The sequence below is a fragment of the Phascolarctos cinereus genome, unplaced genomic scaffold (assembly GCF_003287225.1).
Source record: "Phascolarctos cinereus isolate Bilbo 61053 unplaced genomic scaffold, phaCin_HiC Scaffold_9;HRSCAF=440, whole genome shotgun sequence".
NCBI lineage: Eukaryota > Metazoa > Chordata > Mammalia > Diprotodontia > Phascolarctidae > Phascolarctos > Phascolarctos cinereus.
Window position 1 is genome coordinate 53,178,602 of NW_027556402.1, and position 11,339 is coordinate 53,189,940.

An 11,339-nucleotide genomic window follows, 5' to 3' on the forward strand; every position below is an offset into this window, starting at 1 on the left:
CCCCACAGCAGTAGAAAATTACACTAGTATACACTGAGTACTGATAATACTAAGAGATTAGAGATTCAGAATCTAATTGGGAACTGGGCATATACTTGAAAAGTAACAGCAAAGCTTCATAAATGCCAGTTAATTTAGTTGAGAGGTCAAAGCTTCTCTTAAGAGCTGGAATAGTTAGGACAGTTCTGAGAGAAGTAGAACCTTGTATTTCTGGAGGAAGTGCATAGTAAATTTAGAGCTACAACTTGCTTTTCAGGCAATTTGATGATATAGATTCCAGTGTCTCATTGGCCAAGTCAAGCACTTCGATTGAAGCGAAAGGGTCGAATACTGAAAGACAAGGTTGGGGTCAGATTGTGAAGACTTTGATGGCCCTGTTGAGAAATTTGGATTTTTCTCTGAGCAGTGGGAAGCCACTGAAAGTTTTCAAATGGGGAAAAAACTATTGGGATTGATCTATCATCTCTAGGACACTGAATGACAGAATGCCTCCTTGCAAGGACCTTACATTCTAATGGAGTACCTATGGACAGCATAAATATAAGGAGAGTGCCAGATAGTTTGGGAGGGAAGGCTAGGGGAAAGGGGAATCACAAAAGGTTTCTTAACACAACTGGTCTTTGAGCTTAAAAAGAAGAGTGGGGCTTTGAGGCAAAGATATGGAAAAAGCACCTTCCAGGCATGTGGACCTGCCAGTGATGGACTGGATAGGACAGTGACTAGACACAGGGAGAAGATCAGTTGCCAGACTTACAGTTGTCCACTAAAGGTAATAAGGACCAGATCAGGTGGCAGCACTGAGAATAGAAGTAAAAGGACAAGTATGAAAGACCTCAGGGTAATTTAATAATCCTAGTTGGGAACAGTACAGGATAGAGAAGATTCAGAAGTATTTTCTTATTTAGATATTATGTTGAACCTACTCTCTCTTTTTTTTTGGGGGGGGGCAATTGGGGTTAAGTGACTTGCCCAGGGTCACACAGCTAGTAAGTGTCAAGTTTTTGGTCAGAGTATGGATTTGAACTCAAGTCCTCCTGACTTTAGGGCCAGTGTGCTATCCACTGCACCACCTAGTTGCCGCTGACAACATACTCTTAAAGCCTCAAGTTTGAGGGTTGTTGGGAGACAATAAAAACAGCTTAGTTAGATAAGGGCCAGAGAGTCAGTCAGACAAAAAAGGCCCTACTTTGGACTTCCACTGTAACTGGTAACAGATAAATCTGCAAATATTACATGCTTCCATACTGGGTGCTGTGGATGCAAAAATAACCATATACTAGTCCCTGCCCTGAGCTTGGCATCTGTATAGGAAACATGGCACTAATAAAAATATGTGTATATACAGCATTGGTACAAAATAAATCCATAGGGCTTTAATAGTTGAGGATGGAGGTCTTCAAAAACAAGTTCTGTATGGGGGTTTTTCATAGATTGGATATTTAGAAGCAGAGAGCCTGCCTACACTCTTGTTTCAAGATTGTAGAAATTCAGTCTCTTATCTAGTCATTTTCATCCTGTCCAGTAAAATGGTAATAATTAGTTGAACTAAGAGGAGGGCCCTTGGGATAGACGCCTTTTCTCATTCAATTAGTGTAGTGATTGCTGGACCCCAGCAGGCCAACTCCACGTGGTTCCTGTACCTACTGTCTGTGACTATTTAAAATTTCTAGTTGCTTTATTGTATCATGTATATGTTGCACAGTGGATAGAGTGCCAGGCTGGAGTCAGGTAGACTCATCATCTTGGGTTCAAATCTGGCCTCAGACACTAACTAGTTATGTGACCCTGGCAGGTCACTTAACCCTGCCTCAGTTTCCTCATCTGTAAAATGAGCTGAAGAAGGAAATGGCAAACCATTCTAGCACCTTTGCCAAGAAAACTCCAAATGGGATCATGAAGAGTTAGACCTGACTAAATACTATCATACTATATACTGTATACTGTCATCCATCTCTGGAGTATCTTGCGGTGACTGCTTAACAACGATCGAAAATACAGCTCCGGAAACATAACATAGAGTCTTCCATTTCATATTCTTTATGAAATTTTAAATTTTTGTTCAGTTTTGCTAATGTAGAATTTTTACTTAAAAATTGTAGATTTATTTTGCTTTGGAAGGAAAGGTTCATTTATAGCAGCAACACACCATTTTCATTAATGATTTGTGTGCATCTTTTTGTTTTCTTTTTTCAGTTTTATTTTGCTTGCCATCTTTTGTTTTTGTATCACCTTTATTTCCTGGCATAGCTCACCTCCCTCCCTCCCTGGAGATCCATTATGTCCTTCCTTGTAACAGATCAAAAAGAAAAAAAAAAAGAGAAACTAACAAAACCAGCCAATTCATCCAACTCTTCTGACGGCATATGCAACACTACGTCCCCTGCTTCTGCAAAGAAGGCAGAGGGATTCTTTTCCTAGCTCTTCTCTTGAGGTCAAGCTTTTGTGTGCATCTTTTTTTTTTCTTTTTTTAAATCTGCCCATAGCGTTTATGTGACACTTGCTCTTAGCCTATTCCAGGTTTCCTTGACATTTTTTTTCTTGCCATAAAGCTATTTAAGGTGGCCTATTAGAGGTTTATACAATTAAAAAGTCCCTTTAATATTAGCCCAGTGAAGAGATGAGGAAAGGTATATTGCTTTCCATGGTGGGGGGTAATGGGGGTGGACTATGTGTGTGGAACGGAACACGGATTTTCTCTGTGTGAGATGGTCTTAAACTATTTATTGTTACGGGGCAGTTCCCTGGGGGAGCTGACAGATATCTGGAAGCAATGTTAAGACATTTTTCAAAAGTTTTGATTTTTATTTTTTTGTCTCATTAGAAGGTGGAAAGTGGTAGGAAAACTAAGTTTGAGTATCAGACCTGCCACTAACTAGTTGAGTGACCTTGGATGAGTCACTCAAATTCTCCATGTCTCAATTTCATCCATAAATAAAGAGGTTGAATTTCTAAGGTCCCTTAAGTATCTCAAATTTTCAATTATTCTGTGTCCATACCCACACTAGTACCACTACTGTCTTCTCTAGCCCTTTATTTGTGCTACTCCATCTAAAATGGAGAGGTAGCATGATTATGCCCTAAAAGGTAAGTGGTCAAGATTTGTATCTCCCTAAGGGAGTAAGCGCGCGTGCGCTCTCTTTCTCTTTCTCTCTTCTCTCTCTCTCTCTCTCTCTCTCTCTCTCTCTCTCTCTCTCTCTCTCTCTCTCTCTTTCTCTCTGTCTGTCTGTCTGTCTGTCTGTCTCTCTTCTCTGTCTGTCTGTCTGTCTGTCTCTCTCTCTCTCTCTCCCTCTTTTCATGTTAAAGTAAGGGAAAATATGATCATTTAAGGAGATAGAATATCCTGAGATGTAGTGAGATGAGAAGGTCTTTAAGCCTAAATCCACATATGACAGGGAGGCTCTCAAGTAGCTGAAGATGTCCTAACAACTCCCATCTAAAGACCATCAAGGTTACCAATTCTAGGTTCCTTATTGAATCAAACCTTAAAATTTAACTAAAGGAAAAAATGTGTTTAGGCAACCTTTGCTTTTTCCTACTAATCTGATTTAAGAAGCAAATGAGGAAATGAAATGTCCGGAAGACCTGTAGCAATGCGAGCTATTGCTGTTGTTAATAATGCTAAGCAATAGCCTTTGACCTAGGCATCCTAGACCTACTTGCTATCCTTATCAATTTTAATGGTTTTCACCATCCTTTGCATATACAAAAAGCAAAGATGGTAACTTGGATACAAATTCCATTCAAGTAGATGCTGATTTTATATTATAATACAGATCACCTCAATTTCCTTATTTAGAAAATTGGAATAGATATTCAATATCTCTTCTAGTCCTATGGAAATCTGGAGACTATGTCATTCTGCAAAATCAGGAGCAATGTAATTCAAAGCTCTACTTTCAGCGTTGCCTTCTTTTCCCTTAGCCTCTCTAGTCTTGGCTCTTTTACATTGATTCATTTAAACCTTTAATTAGTGTTTTGTCATTTCAATGTGTTAACTGCTGAGAGGAGAGCTGTGAATATGCATCCTAATGCCCATTTATATGTACTGCTAACTAGCATTGTGATTTCTACTCGGAATGCAAGTATTGGGCACATTTTTATTCCACCACACCCCCCACCTCCATACAGCAATTAGGAACATACTTTATATTTTAATTCCTGAAAACTAGAGTAATGGAGGCTATTTTAGATCTTGATCTGTATTATAAAATCAGCCTCCTACTTTTAAATAAGAATTACCCATTATCCTTATGATATTAAAATATAGACTAATTAGCATACTAAATAGCTGGGACAATATTGCTTTCAACTCAGGATTACATTCACATACGTCAGTATAAAATGTGTCTAAATGAAAACAATTTACAAGTAAACTTTGAGGCTCTCTAATGCTTTCATTTATTAGTGTTCTCAATATAGGCACTTTATCCAATAGTGCAGATTTCAACATCTTGTGCCTTGACTGTTGATTAAATCTTCCTGTAAGGTCCCCACAGACGATCTACCCAATGGGCAGAGGTCCTTCCTTTAGATGTCCTGACGTTGGGTGGATACCAGTGGTAAACAGGCTGCTCATCCATTAGTTATCCATTTTTCTCATTAAAAGACTGACATATCTCCTTTCCTACTGTTAATAAGTGAAATACAGCCTCAGACACTTGATAACTTACTAGCTATGTGACCCTGGGCAGGTCACTTAACCCCATTGCCTAGCCCAAAAAATAAATAAATGAAATGAAATGGTTGCCTTTGGGTTACCTTTCATTGGAGGTCTTCCCACAAAGGGTGGATAACCACTTGTCCTATATGTTGTAGAGGCTTTCTTGTGTAGATGTAGGTTGGACTAGGTGGTCTCTGAGAACCCTTCTAGCTCTGAAATTCAGTGATTCTGTGATCTGTAATTATATAATTCTTTTATTTCCTGAACTAATTAGATTATAGACAGAATAGTGGGTAAGAGCCATCTCTTTAACCTTTGAATCCAGCATCCTCTCACATGGCAGGAAGGTTTCAGGCAGATCTTTTCATTTTCGTAGTTTTGCCTTTGAATATAGCCATGCGTTTCTTGTTTTGAAAACCTTCCTCTTCACCCTGATGTCCACTCCAACTACTGCCTTATTTCTCTAGTACATTTCATGGCAAAATTCATGGAACTGAGTAGCTGTACTGAGTCTGGGAGCGTATTTTCAAATGCTGGAAAGGTGATTAGTTTTTCCTGTCCATTCTTCTCTCACAAATTAGATCATACATCTAGAGCTGGAAGGGACCTCAGAGATTATCTAGTAAAAACCCTTCATTTTGCAGATGGAGAAACTGAGGCCAACAGAAGTTAGATGACATGTCCAAGATTGCACATGTAGTAATCAGGATTTGAACCCAGGTCTTCTGACTTGAGAGCCAGTACTCATGTTATAAAATCATTCTGTGTCCCGTTAATGCTTAACATTATACTTTTTTTAATATTACATGTTTATATTACATTATACATTTTTAAACATTTTTAACAAAGTGGGACCAGACAAACCAACAGAAAGTGTTTATTTTACGTCCTTTTAAAAACATGTTTTGTTGATGCCTCTTGTTTTTATATCACAGTCATTTTCTCTGGCTTTTTTTTCAATGGATGGTTATGTGGTAAGTGTGTTGGCTCGCCACAGAAATGAAAGCCCGTGAAACTTATTTATCCTACATAGTTTTATTGAAGGACATACATATATACATACATACATACATACATACACTTATTTATAGCTCATCAGGCCACGGTAAAGAATTAAAGGCTAAAAACACAGGGATTCGCAGTGGATAGAGCATAGGCCTTGGGGTCAGGAGGACCTGAATTCAAATTTGGCCTCAGACACTTGACATTTACTAGCTGTGTGACCCTGGACAAGTCACTTAACCCCGATTGCCTCATCAAAAACAAAACAAACAAACAAACAAACCCAAAAAAACCACAGGTATTTCAGATTTCCTCCATGTGCTTCTAAGAATGTATCTTGCCCTGGGCCTGTAGTTGAGATCTCACTCCAATCATCTTTGCCATGTAGGTCCTAGAGTCTACACATCAATTCATAAGCAGAGAGAGAGTGTTCAATCATGGCTGTGTTTGTGGTGATGGGTTGCCAGCTTCCCAGGGATTCAGGACAATGATTAATATTGGGGTAGGGCAAGGGAAAGGAGGATTACCTATTATTTCCACTCCCAAATCAGTGTTTTGCTATCTTTGAACATTACAATTGACTGATGCTATAAATGAAAGAGAGAAGGTGAGAGAGTGAATGACTCCTCTCATGGCTGACCTTTCAAAGTTATTATTCAAAGCAGAGACTTGGGGGGACAGTTCCCACGGCCTTAGTTGGAATCTGAGACATTCTTTACAGTTCTTGTGATGAGGATACCAAATCTTCAAAGCTTCAAGATGCTATGCATCTCCAAAGAGAGCCACACAAGGCAGTTGGGCATCGATCCCAACTGAGGATCATTCCAAAAACCATAGGCCCAGGGATCAAGAGCATCCACTTTAAAGCATCAGAAGAATAAGTTGAGTTTGTAAAATTTAGTTTTTTCCAATGAACAAAAATTTATTTTCTTCTCCTTATACCTCCCCCCTCACCAATTGAAAAAGAAAAACAAAAGCCTTATAAGAAATATGCATAGTCAAGCAACAAAAATTTTAGCATTGACTGTGTCCAAGAAATGTCTCGTTCTATACCCTAAGTCCATCACTTATCTATTAGGAATTGCATAATTTGCTTCATCATTGCTCTTCTACACTCTAAAATAATGATTGGTCATTGCATTGATCAAATTAAGTCTTCAAAAATGAACATTAATCTTTCAACACCACCTCACCTTTTCTCTTCACTGTGCAAGGGCTATGACCCTTCAGTGAAACTCAGGGCAGTATCCTAGGTACCAGGCTTGAAGTCAGGAAGGCTCATCTTTCTGACTTCAAATCTGGCCTCAGACACTTACGAGTTGTGTGACCCTGAGCAAGTCACTTAACCCTGTTTGCCTTAGTTTCCTCATCTGTAAAATGAGCTGGAAAAGGAAATGGCAAACCACTCCAAGTGTCTTTGCCAAGAAAACCTCAAATGGGGTCACAAAGAGTCAGGCATAACTGAAACAACTGAACCAGTGAAGATGTTCTTAAAACACTTTATCGATTTCTATCCTGTGTCTTTCATGTGTCCCATACAGATGAAATTACAGGTCCAGTCCCTTTCCCTCCCCCTACCTATAAGTGAGCCAGTGTGGTATAATGGAGTAAAAGCAGGAAGAAAGGAAAAGCATGGTCTTAAATTGGGAGACCAGAGTACTAGTTCTAATCCCAACACTTATTAACTTTATGATCTAGTCACTTAAAAGTCTCCATGCCTCGGTTTTCCCATCTATAACATGGGAAGAAATAATACATTCACAGGGTTGTTAGGAAGGAATTTATGAAAGTACTTTGTAAAGTCCCATACAGACTTTATTCCATCTCCAAACTGGAGAGTTGCGAGTCACTTGGTCATTTGAGTTGCTTTGGCTCCCGCTTTCCTTCTCAAGCTTATTGGATTCCTTATTCCCCTTCCTATACTGTTCAGTCCAAACATGTCTTCTTGTTATTCCTTGCACATACGTTCCTTTCCCACTCAGCATCGTTCATCTTTGACTCTTTACTCAGGCTCTCCCTCTTTCTTGTTATGCTCTCTCTTTCCACCTCTATCTCCTAGATTTCCTAGCTTCCTTCAAAGCCCTGCTCAAGTTCCATCTCCTATATAGGACCTCTTTTCTTTTTTTAAACTCCTTCCAACTCTTTGTTTCTGCTTTAAATGGAGTTAAATTTATTTATTTCTAAACATGTTGTTTCCCTCAAAGAACGTAAGCCCCGTAAGGAGGCTGGGGTCTGCTAGGTAAGGGAAGCGTTCTACAATTAGGGCAGCATACTTGCATATGTTGTCTCCCCCAATAGAACACAAGCTTCTTGAGGGCAAACTGTCTGATTTTTGTCTTTGCAACCACAGTCAAGTCACTGAGCATTTATTAAGTTCATACTACGTGCCGGGTTCTATGCTGTGTGCTGGGAATATAATTGCAAGCAGGAATAAAGACATGGTGCCTACATAGTCCTGTCATATAAGAGGCACTTAATAAATGCTTCTCGATAGTGGATTGATAATTGAGGGCTCTAAGGGTTTGATAATTTTCTTAGGGAATTAATAACAATAAAAATAATAGTAGCTTCCATTTATATAGAACCTTAAGGTTCACACAGTGACTTCCATAGCTTACATCATTTGATCCTCACAACAACCCTGGGAAGTATATATTATTGGCCCCATTTAACAGATGAGGAAACTGAGGCTGAGAGCGATGAAGTGACTGACCCAGGATCACACATTTCATAATTGTCCGAGGCAGAATGCAAACTCAGACCTCTCTGAGTCCAAGTCTAACACTCTATCCACTGTGCCACCTACCTGCCTCTAAGTGATAGAAATATAGAAAAAATCTATGGTGTGTTCATAAAGCTCCTTCCACAGGTCTTTAATGATGGAAAAAGAACGTAAGAAATACTCTAGCACTCTTTCTTTTTTTTTCTTTGATCACAAAAATTGAGAGAAGCCTAAGACCGCATTTCTTATTTATTATTAGCTTAATGTACTTTCTATTATTTCTATTATTCATAAGATGATTAGTTATGTATCTTGAGAAATGAATTGAGAATAATGTGAGATTTATGATATATCTCTTAAATAGCAGGATTTTGTTTGTTTGCTGAAATATGATAGACCAGGGAGAAAAATTTAGGAACTCATCAAATAGAAGAATTTCCTTTGGAAGTATGGATCCCATGTTTTCATACTTAGGATTTCTCTACATTGGAAGTTTCAGGCAGTTTGGAGTAGAAGAAAGAGTGAAGGATTTTAAGTTGGAGGACTTCGCTGAGATGGAATCCTGGCTCTGTGACTTCAACCAGTATGACCTTGGACAATAAAATTCTTTGGACCTTGGTTCTTCATTTGTAAAATGAAAGAGTCAGACAAGGTGACCTTCCGGCTCTAAGTCCAGGGTTCTGTGGTTCCTAGATTGTTCTGCATACCCTCTCCATTGATGGTGTGGGTCATCATAAACACTCAATAAAGGGTTGATGCAGAGTCACAAGGTACTATGAAAATTCTACAGAGACCTCAGCACCAGAGTTCTCCTTACCTTGCACAAATAGTCATCGGATGAAGTAATGAGTTAGCTCAGGCTTATTCCTGCCAAGGCTCTAGGCATTTCCCAGTAGTCATTCAGTGACATTCCTAGCTTTGCCCACTCAGTAGCTGATACCTAATTCTGTTTCAAACCAGTCCAAGGGATAGACAGAATTTTGACCAAGAAGATCAAATGAATAGGTTTTCAGCCAAAAACAATAGTATGGTAGGAACGGGGAAATTAGGAGGAAGATGAGAATGGAGGATCTTAGAATCCCAGGTGGGACTTGAAAAGTAACCTCAGGGGTAGCTAGGTGGTGCAGCGGATAAAGCACCTGCCCTGAAGTCAGGAGAACCTGAGTTCAAATCCGGCCTCAGACCAAACACTTGACACTTATTGGCTGTGTGACCCCCAACTGCCTTTAAAAAAAGAAAAAGCAACCTCAGAGGCCAAAGAGAAAGGTAGAAGAAAGGGAAGATGAGAAGGGAGGGAAGAATGATTATTCCTTAGAGCAGTGATTTTCAAACTTTTTGGTATTAGGAACTTTTCATACACTTAGAAATTACTGAGGACCACTTTCTTTCTGGTGGTAAAGATCTCCCCGTGCCATCACGCCTCTCACCAAAGACCTCCTGCACAGCTCTCCCGAGGAGGAGAAGCAGAAACACAAGAAGCAGCCCCTGGTGCAGAGTCTAAACTCATATTTCACGGGCGTTAAGTGCCCGGGGTGCTATAAAATCACCACTGTCTTCAGCCACGCACAAACAGTGGTTCTCTGTTGTGGGATGCTCCACTGTGCTCTGTCAGCCTCCCGGAGGAAAGAAAGGCAAGACTTACAGAAGGATGCTTCTTCAGATGGAAGCAGCACTAGTGACTGAATGAAGATGATTGAGAAACTGTAAAGAATAAAACAAATTTGACACAAAAAAAATTATTGAGGACCACAAAGACCTTTTGTTTGCATGGGCTATATACATAATATCTTAGCATTATAATGAAAATAGTTTTGTTTTGTTTTTTTTGCCAATCCCCAGGGAGCCATGAACACTGAGAACTGCTGCCTTGGAGGGAAACTGGAAATAAATAATTGTAGGATTAGCAAGCTATGATTTCTTCTTCCTTCCCAAGACCAATGTATAACCTCTTGCTATAATTTACCTAGATAAGCTCTATGATCAAAACTTTTAAATTTTACATGTTTTGCTACTTAAAGTTTCAAAGACGGTGAACTGATCCTTTACTTGTTTTGTCTTAGGTGGCTTAGAAATAAAACTTCTGGAATTTGAGCCTTCTGTATCATCAGATGGGAGTTGTTAGCTGTTAGCTGGAATGATTCTATTAAGGACTAAAATTAGAACCCCTTTCCTTGCCCTTCTTCCTTCTGGCTAATAAAAACAGATTGTTTCATCTCCACATAAAAGTAGGGTGCATAATAGCTACATCTGTCAGCTGGATCATGCCAGAAATGTGACATGGGATGTGTCACCATCACGAACTCCATTGAATTCATCTTCCTGTCCTTTTAGCATCTCTTCAGATTTAGAGAGAGGGAAATTGCCAACCAGATGAGTATCTCTAATTTGGGAGTAGTGCTTACCTATGGTTAACCATTCAAATAAAGCAAAGACTCTAAGTGCATCCTCAAACTATTCTTTCAATGAATATTCACTGAAGCCCTGCTCTTTGTATATGACAAGATCTCTGCTTTCAGAGGCTTATCATTTCATAGGGATAAGACATGTACAAAAAGAATAAAAGGTACTAGAAGAAATTAGAGTTGGCATTTTTCCTGGGTTCTTGCGACCCCGTTGGTGAGGGCTTTGTTCCCATCTGTGCAGTTTCATGGATAAGATAAGAACTTAGGTTGTCTGGGCTACTTGTCATCATATTGATGACAGCTGATTGATTATTACTGATTCATGCTCAATTCATAATCCTGAGTTATACCTACAGTCTTGGCTTTTAAAAGGGGAGGGGTAGGGCACACCTAGACTCAAGACTGGAGACAGAGAAACACAGGGAGGAGAGGAATTACACAGATATGTCTACTCAGTTCCCAGGAGGAGGCCTGAGAGTCGTCTCTGTGAACAGAAGAACCAGTGTCAGAGAAGAAGAAACAAATTCCTACACTCAGTGAGAAATAGAACAAG

The 11,339-nt window shown here is 39.4% G+C and overlaps 1 pseudogene; it reads left to right on the plus strand.

Moving 5' to 3' along the window:
• The first annotated feature begins 8,833 nt into the window (after positions 1–8,833).
• LOC110218633 (small ribosomal subunit protein eS27 pseudogene) lies at positions 8,834–10,060 on the plus strand (annotated as a pseudogene).
• The last annotated feature ends 1,279 nt before the right edge of the window (positions 10,061–11,339 follow it).